Raw genomic sequence first — 12,105 nt, 5'->3', positions numbered from 1 at the left:
GCAGTGCCCCTGCCAGGGAGATAAGCTTTGTTTCCTTAGTGGTTTATGGTCCCAAGGTCTCTGACTCAGCCTTAACCATGCGTGCTTACAGCTTCTGAAACCAGGCAGGGCGGTTCCCAACAACAGCACTTAGACCAAGAGACAGAATATTATCAGCACCCTGGTAGGCACCCTCATGTTCCCTCACAGTAACTCCACACCCTTCCAGTGGAAAATATTATCCTTGCTTCTAACATCACAGATTAATTTTGCCTGGTTTTGTAATTTATATAAATGGAATCATACCATCTTTACTGTTTTTTTCTCCAGCTTCTTTAGCTCAGTGTTATGTTTGGAATAGTTATCCACGTTGTTCTAATAGTTATTGTTTCACTCTCATCACTCTGTAGTGTTCCATTGTGTGAATGTACTACAATATACTTATCCAGTCCATCAGGCTATTGATGACCATAAAGTTGTTTCTGATTATTAGTAATTATGAATAGTGCTGCTATGAACATTTCTTTACATGCCTTCTAGTGAACAAATGTGCATTTCTGTTGGGTATATGCCTAGGAATGGAATGGCTGGATCATTGAATGTGCTTCAACACAGCCAAGGCTTGAATAATGGCTCCACCACTTTCTACCTATATGACTTAGGGCAAGTCACTTCATCCCTCTAATCTTCAATTTTTCATTAGAATTTTGCTTCATAGGGTTATTATTAAGCTTAAGATGCATGTAAAGTAGTTTAATTTTATATAGATGCATCAGGCACATAGCAGATAATCAATAAATGTTTATTATTTTTTTATTTTATATTGTATTATCATTAGTATTTATAATTTGCAAGTTCTTAAATGTTTGGTGGAATTTTTCTCTTTAATATCAAGGTCTGCTTTCCTTATATTATATAGCAGTTTAGAAGGCAGACTGTTACTACTACAGGTAATGTTTTCTTTCAGTATTCTAATTTCTCAGAATTAAGATAGAAAGAAAATCTTGGGCTAAAACAACTTTCAGACTCTAGCACACCATGTTTTAGATGCTAAAAAAATGTTATCTTAATGTTCTGGGTTCTAAGAGGTGGAGATGTGTCAGCATGGAGGCATGGATTCCTAAGCAGCAATTTGAGAATAAAGATTCTAAAGGATAGTGTGTAAGTTAATGACTTGACAGTTATGAAGTTGATGATACATCCAGGAGGAGTTAATGGGCAGGCAGGAGAACAATCTTGGTAGGAAATAAAAAATGTTTAATTATTCACATATTGTTGGGAGTTGAAGCCCTAGGAGTAAATGAAATCTCTCAAGAAGAGTGTGTAAAATCTTATAAATCTCCAATATTTAAGAATGGACTTAGGGGAGAAGGCAGTGAAGAAATCAGAAAGGTATGAGAAGAAACAGAAGATGCTACCTTCATATTGGTGGTATGGAGGGTGACAAAACAGTCAAGTGCGCGAAGGGCTGCATTTGGTTGGAGAGTTTAAGCTGATAAATAAACACTGGACTTGGCAATTCCAAGTCATCCTGTATGGAACAAGTTGGAAAAAGGAAGCAGATTTTACAAGTTATTTAACAAATATTCATTGAACACCTACTAGGTGATATTGATGATCTTTAGCCAAAAGTGACCAGAAACACATATGTAGTTAAACAAATTAGACTTTATTATTCCTTGGAGTTAGGGAAGATCCACACTGTGGGGTTTCCTCTTAGAAAGAGGGTGCTAGATAGAAACTATTACAGGATTTAGGCTTTGTTGGGTGATTTGGTGAAGGGTTGCAGGAAGTGGGGGTTTGCTCTAGATTAGATGCTGCCAGAAAATGGAGCAAATTTTATGAATGGTTTTAGTCTCTGCTTAAACAAAATTATGAAGTGACCTTGTTTTGTTATGTTGTAGTCTCAGAGTAACCTTGTGTAAGGTTGTGTCATTTGAGATTGTTTATGTGCAACAGGTGGACAAAATGGCCTGGTTATGGTATCAGAGCAGATTGTAGTAATACTGAAGTCCAACTGTTCTGGATGTCAGAGGCTGATTATTGTTTTCTCACTCCTGTCCTTATGGCCAAAGACACATGATACCCACATTTTTACCACTACCAATATTTTCTTAATTAGTATTAAAACAGTGTCCATTGAATGTCATCTGTAGTTGGCCCAAGGTTAATCTTTCTCCTCTTTCTGTTATAGGATTAGTTTTTGAACCATTGGACATGACTGTGGCTGTTGACTAGCAGTTGAGATTCTGAACAGGATATATCAGCCAACTATATATAAAACTATATATAATATACTCAGTTGGAAGAAACAAAATGATTATTAGTACTTGTAACAGATTTTCAAGCCAAGAACCTAGAATATGTAACCCAGGCAATAAAATGTTCCAGAATTCAGCAGGTTCTGTTTTATAGAACCAGGTTCTTTTTTTTTAACCTAGTCACAGACTGTTCTATTTGTCCTTAGTATTTATACAGATGCAACAAGTGTTTGCTATAGCACAAATTCTCTCTTAGCTAGCTAAGAGGAAATCAAAGGCTATACCACTGTCCATGAAAACACTCATTAATGGATTTAGAATCAGAATTTTTTGGACTTCCAGAGCAGAAATTCTATCATTTAATGACTACTGCTAAAGTCAGAGACATGTTTTAGGTACCTTTTCTAGTCATATTATTCCCAGTATGGAAATTAATAGGTCACGTGAGAAGGAAATGAAGTATACCTCCTGGAAGATTTCTGGAATAATCTGTGCTTGTTTTATTTTGGAGGCTTCTGGCCAATGTATTAAAAGAAACATGATTTACTAGAGGGATGGTAGTTCTAAATGCCTGCAAATCTGTAACAATTGCTCCTAATACACAGAATAAGTTAGTGTGCAGTTGACATGTATAAGCCTGATATCCATGTATGAAGTAGTATCCTAGTGGAGCACAGTTTGTATTGACAGCATCAGTATCATTTACCTTGAGGTGCACAGATTCTTTTGAGGGAAATCAAAACATTTCTGCAAAGCAGTAAGGAAAAGCTTTAACCTACCCTGAGAATAAACAAATCATAACCAGAACATACTTATGGTATATTGCAGAGTGCATTTGTATGAAATTTATTCAAAAGTATTTAAAGAGCCTTTGAGGCTTTGATTTCTGTTCATATTCTATCTTTCCAGTTTTTTTTTTCCGAACTGAATTCTTGGCAGAAAAACATATTTTGGGTCATCCTTGGCAATACCTGTAACATTGCCCAAACAAAGATTACTTAATATAGTTACCAGTTTATATCTTCTATTGCAGTTAGTGACATGAAGCATTTTTACTAAATTCCATTTTAAATTATTTGATGCTATCAAGTCAGCTACCCTGAGAGTGCCAAATATTATCTTCATGCAATGAATATCTTAATTTTTTCCATTTTATTTTCTCTGAATCAGGGACTTGATTCAGAGGACTATTAATAAACAGCCTCTTTCCTGTAAGATTACAGGAGCAATTATCTTGGTAAATGCAGTTTATTTAGCGTGGTGGTCCTTGAAAGCATAACCATGAGATTCTGGGTCTTTGTACTTCAATTGACCTTTTATTTTTATTATAGTTACGTCTTTAGGTAACAGCAAAGCATTAAGAATTCTTCGATTAGTCATCCTTTTTTCCTTTGGTCTTTTTATTAAGGGTAAAAACTTCTTTGTTTCCAAAGCATTCCAAATTGGTGGAGTAACCCAAAAGAACATCTACTATCAATGTCAATATTTGCTCTTACATTCTTCCAGCTGGCAGGCCCAAGTAAGAGAAATTATTTTAGTTATCTGAGATGATTGAATTTCTGGGGTGTGGCTTATATTTTAAGAGCTAATTTAGGTCTATGATAGCACTTTTAAAAATGAGCAATAGGAGGACTGGGTGGGAGGTGGAGGGATTGAACAAAAAAGAAAAGAGAGAAAAAAACTCATAAACATGGACAATAGTGTGGTGATTGCTGGGAGGGCAGCGGGGGAGGTGGAGGAGGGTATAAGGGGGATAAATGGTGATGGAAGGAGACTTGAGGTGGTGAACACACAATAGAAATGATGTGTTGTAGAATTGTGCTCCTGAAACCTGTATAATTTTGTTAATCAGTGTCACCCCAATAAATTCAATAAAAAGAAAAAAAATGAGCAAATAAATCTAGGCCAGGACTATCCAAGGGAATTTCTAACAAATTACTTAAAATTATGATAAGAGCACTGAGAGTTATCAGAATAATTTGGTAACAAAAAGGAACATCTTGCTAATTTGGGAATTTTATAAGAAAAACCCAAATTCTCTTTTTCCTTGATATATTATTTAACAAATAGTAGTAAAGGCTCTATGAATATGCCTTTGTTTATATACATTTAGGCATGCACAGATATGAAAACATACTAATACGTAATAATGGTAAGCTTTAAGTATAGCTTTAAAATATAACTAATTAGTTGGCATATTTAAAGAATATATATTATCTTTTGAATGAACTATAACTTTTAAAATAAACAGAAAATCACATCTATTATCCTGCTCACATATCTGTAATAATCTGTAATTACTATACCTATTACAATCATCCACATTAATTACTATCTTTAATTAAAGTAAACAATCTGTTCCTTTTTTCTTTAAGGAACACACACAGAGATGACAAAGTTAAAAATCACCCAGTTACTTTTCCCAGCTACGTTTATCTTATATTATTTAAAATTAAGAGGGCCAAAACAGACATATATTAATTATTATCCAAAAGCTTTTGCATATATTTTTTTCTTTTTAGAGACTATGTAGACATTTAAAGATTATATATTGATTAACTTAGGTCTAAGTAAAGTTAACTAATCTAGGAATTAAAATTCAGTTAACACAGCCCTAGCTGGTGTGGCTCAGTGGATGGAGTGCTGGCCTGCAAAGCAAGGGGTTGCTGGTTTGATTCCCAGTCAGGGCACATGCCTGGGTTGTGGACCAGGCCCCCAATAGTGGGCGCAGAAGAGGCAACCACATATTGATGTTTCTCTCCCTCTCTCCTTCTCTTCCCTTCTAAAAATAAATAAACAAAATCTTTAAAAAAATAAAATTTAGTTAACACATTAGGTCTTTATAAATTGTAGCATTTAAAATAAATGCTTAAAATGACATCCATTATAATTACTTTATTTAAATACTATTTTATAAAGATAATTTAAAAGAAATTATGGTCCTGAATAAACTGTTAATGAGTCAATCAAGTGAAAGATTGTCTTTTATCTTGAGATTGAAGCCTTTTTATATGTGGAATCTAATGGTCATAATAAATTGATGAGCAAAATAGAAACAGAAGAAGAGATACATGGAACAGACTGACAGTTGCCAAAGGGGAGGAGTTGGGGACTGGATGAAAAATGGTGAAGAGGTTAACCAAAGAACATTTATGAATGATCCATGGACAGGAACAACAATATGGTGATGGACTGAAGGAGGAGAGAAGGTGGGTCTGGGTGGAGGTGGAAAAAGTAAGACAAAGTGGGAACAACTGTAATAGCATAAACAATAAAAAAAAAGAAGAAAAAATGACAGTAAGGAGCCTCAGGAACAACTTCAAGTGTACCAACATTTGCATCATAAGGGTGCCAGAAGGAGAAGAGCGAGAACAAGAAATTGAAAACCTATTTGGAGAAATAATGACAGAAAACTTCCCTAACTTGGTGAAGGAAACAGACATACAAGTCCATGAAGTGCAGAGTCCTGAACAAGATGAATCCAAAGAGACTCACACCAAGACACATCATAATTAAAATGCAGAAGGTTAAAGACAAAGAAAGAATCCTAAAAGCAGCAAGAGAAAGCCAGTTCGTTAACTACAAAGGAGTTCCCATAAGACCATCACCTGATTTTTCAACAGAGACTGCAAGCTAGCAGAGATTGGCAAGAAATATTTAAATTGATGAAAAGCAAGAACCTATAACCAAAATTACTCTGCCTAGCAAAGCTATCATTTAGAATTGAAGGAGAGATAATTAGCTTTCCAGACAAGACAAAGCTAAAGGACTTCATCACCACCAAACCATAGTATTATATGAAATGTTAAAGGATTTTCTTTAAGAAAAAGAATGGGGTGGGGGATGGGGAGGACTTTGTTTCTTAGTTTGTTTTGTTCATTAGATTTCACACATAAGTAAAATCTTATAGTATTTGTCTTTCTCAGACTGGCTTATTTCACCTAGCATAATACTCTCCAGGTCTACTCATGCTGTTAGAAAAGGTAAGAGTTCCTAAATAAAAACAAACTCACAGATACAGAGATCAGACTGACAGTTGTCATAGGGGAGGGGGGTTGGGGTTATGGGTGAAAAAGGAGAAAGGATTAAGGAAAAAACCTCATTGACAGACAACAGTATGGTGATACCAGAGGGAAAGGGAGGTGATGGGAGGTAGGAGAGGGTAAAGCAAGGATAAATGGTGCTGGAAGGAGACTTGACTTGGGTAGTGAACACACAATACAATATACACATGATGTACTATAGATTCATACACCTCTGCCCTATATAATTTTATTAACCAATGTCAGCCCAATAAATTCAATTAAAAATTAAAAATATGAACAATAAATTGGCAATGAATACATATCTATCAACAGTTGAATATAAAAAACAAAATAAATGAACAAACAGAACAGAAACAGTCATGGATACAGAGAACATTTTGATAGTTGCCAGGCAGGAGGCGTGTTGGGGCATGGGTGAAAGGGGTAAGGAGATTAATAAGTACAAATTGGTTGTTACAGAATAGTCATGAGGATGTAGAGTACAACATGGACAATATGGTCAATCGTATTTATATAACTATGTACAGTGTCAGATGGGTGTGAGATTTGTCAGGATAATCTCTTAGTAAGTTATATAATGTCTAATTACCAGGATGTACACCTGAAACTAATGTAGTAATATAAATATCTCAACTGTAATTTAAAAATGAAAAAATGGCAAATGGCCCTGGCTGGTGTGGCTCAGTGGATTGAGCACTGGCCTGAGAACAGAAATGTTACCAGTTGGATTCCCAGTCAGGGCACGTTCCTGAGTTACAGGCCAGGTCCCCAGTAGGGGGTGTGTGAGAGGCAACCACACATTGATATTTCTCTCCCTCTCTTTCTCCCTCCCTTCCCCCTCTACCTAAAAGTAAGTGAATAAAATCTTAAAAATAAAATATGTTTAAAAATAAATAAAGAAGGGAACTTGAGACCAAAGTACCCCAGGCTGAACACGCAGAATGGGATGCTTACTTTAATTTCTATGCAGAAGCTTTTAAAAGCCTTTGAGATTACAAAATAGCTGCATTAAAAGATTCACTATGAAAAGCCTAATAAAAAGTTAAAGACACAAGAGATACCTAAGGTCAAAGACAATGGTACTGTGTACAGCCCAAGTGACCATCAATAGATGAGTGGATAAAACAACTATTGGACATTTACACAGTGGAATTCTACTCAGCCTTAAAAAAAAAAAAAGAAAATTTTACCCATTGCAACAGTATGGATGGACCTGGAGAACATTATGCTAAGTGAAATAAGCCAGTAAGAGAAAGACAAATAAGATTTCACTCAAGTGTAGAATCTAATGAACAAACTGAACTAACAAGCAAAACAGAGACAGACACATAGATGGAGAACAGATAGCAGCTAGTGGGGGGTTAGGGGGTGGAGGGATTGAGCTAAAAGGAGAAAGGACTTGAGGACATGGACAACAGTGGTGATTGCTAGGGGTGGTAGTATAAGGTATAAGGGGACTAAATCATAATAGAAAAATTATAATAAAGATTAAATTAAAAAAAGACAATTATGCTAACATGACCCCTACTGCTCCCCACATTCCTTTTACACCTGAGTACTTATGTTTTACTAATTCTCTGAACAGCCTTTCCACTTTGAAGAGGCTATTAGACAGTTACCTTTTTTTTTAAAAAAAAAAAAAAAAAAAGCTTCCTCAGATATCCATTAACCCCTGGTGAAAGACTGAACTAAAGACAATAATAGTTAAGGAATATCTTAAACTCAGGGAGGAAACCAAAAAAATTTTGAAGGATATAGTGTTGTTATCAGGGCTAATGACACCAGGCTTCCAGATCTTTATAAGACGTTGGTAGGACCTGGTGAAACCCCAAAAAGGGTGCAGGAAGCAAAGTGGCAAAACCCTGAGGATGATATTTGAAATCCTTAGAAAGAGCTTGCAAAATCGAAACTAAACTCTTACAAGGCATTCCCTAGAGTCTTTCTTGCCTGTAACAACTGGTCTATTATTTAAACATACAAAAAAGATGAAACTGTGGCAGACTTTAAAGCCCACTTGGAAGCCCTTTTCCAATGACATTCTGGTTCCATGCAATAAATAGGGTGCCCCAAATTGTCCTAGTTGCCCTCTTTGTAAATGAATTATTTGCTGAGATTAGTAGATTTTAAGAAGGCATAAAATAGGGTGGGAAGTCACAGACCTGACTGAATTCATGACTATAGGCAAGCATTTTGAATGGATCCTGGAGAAAGATTGTTAACAAAAATCTACCATGCTTTTAACTTTACAGCTATAAAATCTCTAAGGTGAAAAACACCTTACCCTCTCACCTTGCAACCCCTAGGGATATTAAATCACTGGCCTGGAAATCAATGTCTTCTTTGTAATCAACAGGGATACTGGAAAATAGATTTTCCTCAAAGGCCCCATGCAAATTCTTCAACATCAACTTGAATATCTCCATATGTACCTCTAAAGGAGGGCCCTCACATGGACCCCCTCAGAGTTTACAGGGATCTGACGTGCTCTCCAGTAAACTATTACCCTTAATTTCTTTAATGAGCCAAGGGGAAATTAAAATTAAAATTAATGGGAGACGTTGTCAAATTCTAGTTGATTCTGGAGCTGCATTTTCTACTTTAAAATCCATCCTCATACAACAAATCCCTTGGAGTAAAAAGGTTTCCATAGTGATGGTATCTAACACAGTTCAGAGACAATTTTTATCTCAACCAGTACAAATGATACTGGCATCTTTTTCTGAAAAACATTTTCTTTTGCTATGTGATACAGCCCCAGTTCATCTATTAGGTAGAGATCTCCTTTCTAAATTAAAAGGAGACCTCACCTTAGAATTTCATGACCAAACTGAACTTAATCGTACAGCTTATCCTTGACATAGAAGAGGAAGAATTCCAACAAAGGTCTCCAAATTTAATAAAGGTGCCAAGTATCTGTAGGCTGCTTTTAACACTGACATTGGAAGATTCACATAGATATAACTAAACCTTTCTCCAAATTACCACAATATCCATTAAAGCCAGAGGCCACGCAAGGGCACAGACCTATATTAGAGGACCTAGCTGTCCAGAGGCAAATCATTTCCTGTACTAGCTTCTGCAAGATGCCGATCTTACAGGTCCAGAAACCTAATGTATGAGAATGGTTATCTGTCTAGGATTTGAGAGCTATTAATAAGATAGTTATTCTTCATATCCCAGTGCTTCCAAACCTGAACACCCTTTTGTCACAAATTCCATGAGATGCAAAATGATTCACTGTTGGAGACCTTTGTTCCACCTTTTTCAGCATTGCTGTAAACCCCATCTGCCAATATATATTTGCATTTAGTTGAAACAATTGGCAACATATTTGATAGTTATGCCTCATGGGTTCACTGAGGCTTCTTATTTCTCTCAAGTACTTCACCAAGATTCGAGCACCTGCCAGTTCCCAGGAAAGTCAACCCTTTTACAATATGTAGATGACCTCTTGATGTATTCAGTTACCCAAAAAATATCCATAAAAGATTCCAATTATTGCCCTGACAAGTGTGGCTCAGTCGACTGGGCATCGTCCCACAAAGCAAAAGGTCTGTTCGATTCCTGGTCAGGGCACATGCCTGGGTTGGGGGCCCAGTCCCCAGTTGGGGGCACGTGAGAGGCAACCAATGGATGTTTCTCTCACGTCCATGTTTTTCTCTCTCTTTCTCCCTCCTTTCTCCTTTCTCTAAAAAATAAATAAAATCTTAAAAAAATATGTCATTTATTTGCTGCAATAAATAGCTGAAAAAGGACACAAAGTCTCTACAGGAAAATTACATTTATGTTTAGACACTGTCATTACTTAGGTCATGATCTAAGTACTGAAGGAATTCAGTTGTGTTTAAAAAGATTTGAACTAATCCAGGAATTTCCTAGACCTGTCACAGTGAAGTGACAGCTTTCTGGATTTCTAGGCTTGACAGGTTATTACAGACTATAGATTCCTGATTTTTCTCTATTAGCTTCTCCACTCTATAAACTTATTAAACATTGAATCCTTGGACTCCTTCCCTGGAAAGATAAACATGAGCAGGATTTTATGACTAAAACACTGCAAGAACCTCTTGCCTTAGGGCTACCTAAGTATTCAAAACCTTTTACTTTAATTGTGCATGAAAGAGATAATGAAGCTCTGGAAATGCTCATACAAGAACATGGTAATAAACATAGGCCTGTTGCCTATTATAGCACATAACTTTGTTTAGTCGTTCATGCCTATCTGAGCTGTTTTGAGGCTATAGTTGTAGCTGCAAAGTTAGTGTAAGTCTCAGCAGATTTAAACCTGGAGAATGATGTTTATTTGCAAACTCTACATGCTGTCCAAAGTCTTCTTAAGTCTGAGTTGACTCAACATTTCTCTTCAAGTAGGCTAACTTCTTATGAGGTCCATCTTTTACAACCTAATCTATGTCTTAAATGCTGCAATACCCTTAATCCTACTATGTTACTACCGCTACCTGATGAAGGCAAGCACCATAACACTGAGTCCTGATTTATGAGATATCCCTCTAACTAATCCTGATCTAATCTTGTTTTTGATGGGTCATACTATAGAAACGGGAGAGAAAAATTTCAAGCTGCTTATTCTACTTTGACCCAAAATGACTTACTCAAAAGGAGAAACATCCCACAAGCTAAATCAGCCTAACAAACAGAGTTTCATGCCCTTACCCAAACATTCCAATTACCACAAGGACAAACTGTAGATATTTGTACTGATAGCTGTTATGCCTCTGGGGTCACCCATGAGTTTGGAATGTTATGGAAACAAAGGGGTTTTCTTATATCATCTGGGACTGCAGTAAAAATGGGCAATGAGTAAATGATGTTCTTCCTGCTATTCTCTTACCTTCTGGAATTACTGTCATTAAAATTGAGGCACAAACTAAAAAGACTGAATCTGAGTATCATGGAAAACAAAAAGTCATGTAACAGCAGCAGCCATAAAATCTATAAAGGTTGTGGCACATGTGGATGAAATCCATTCTGCTTGTACAAAAAAAGGACCTTATTGCTAGAATTTTGCTATCCTGATGTACTTGTAATGTGGCAATGGTTGGATCCTAAATCAAAGAAATTCACCTGGGTAAACAATGGCTTCAAATTAAATGAAGAGTCGAGGCTATGAGAAACCCAAAATGGCCACTTGTTTTTTTAATTTTTAATTTTTTAATTACAGCTTACATTAAATATTGTTCTGTGTTAGTTTCAGATGCATATATAGCATGCTGTTACACAATCATGTACTTGGTAGAGCGGTCCCCTCGATATTTCAAGAACCCACCTGGCACCACACATAGTTATTACAATATCATTGACTATATTCCCTATGCTATAATTTAAATCTCTGTGATTATTCTGTAACTACCATTTTGTACTTCTTAATCCCTTCATCTTTTTAGCCCACTCCCCAACTCCCTGCTCTCCCCTCTGTCAACTGTCAGTCTGTTCTCTGTATCTCTGAGTGTGTTTCTATTTTGTTTATTTTGTTCTTTTGATTCCACATATAAGTGAAATCATATGGTATTTGTCTTTCTCTGTCTATTTTACTTAGCATAATACCCTCTAGGTCCATCCATACCGTTGCAAATAGTAATATTTCCTTCTTTTTTATGGCCAAGTAGTATTCCATTGTGTAATTGTACCACAGCTTTTTATTCATTCATGTCTTGCTGGAGACTTGCATTACTATCATATCTTGGTCACTGTAAATAATGCTGTAATGAACATGAGGATGCATATATTCTTTCAAATTAGTGTTTTGAGTTTCACTGGATATATGCCCAGAGGTAGAATTGCTTGGTCATAAGACAATT

The sequence above is a fragment of the Desmodus rotundus genome, chromosome X (genome assembly GCF_022682495.2).
Source record: "Desmodus rotundus isolate HL8 chromosome X, HLdesRot8A.1, whole genome shotgun sequence".
Lineage (NCBI taxonomy): Eukaryota > Metazoa > Chordata > Mammalia > Chiroptera > Phyllostomidae > Desmodus > Desmodus rotundus.
Note: the sequence above shows the minus strand (reverse complement) of the source record.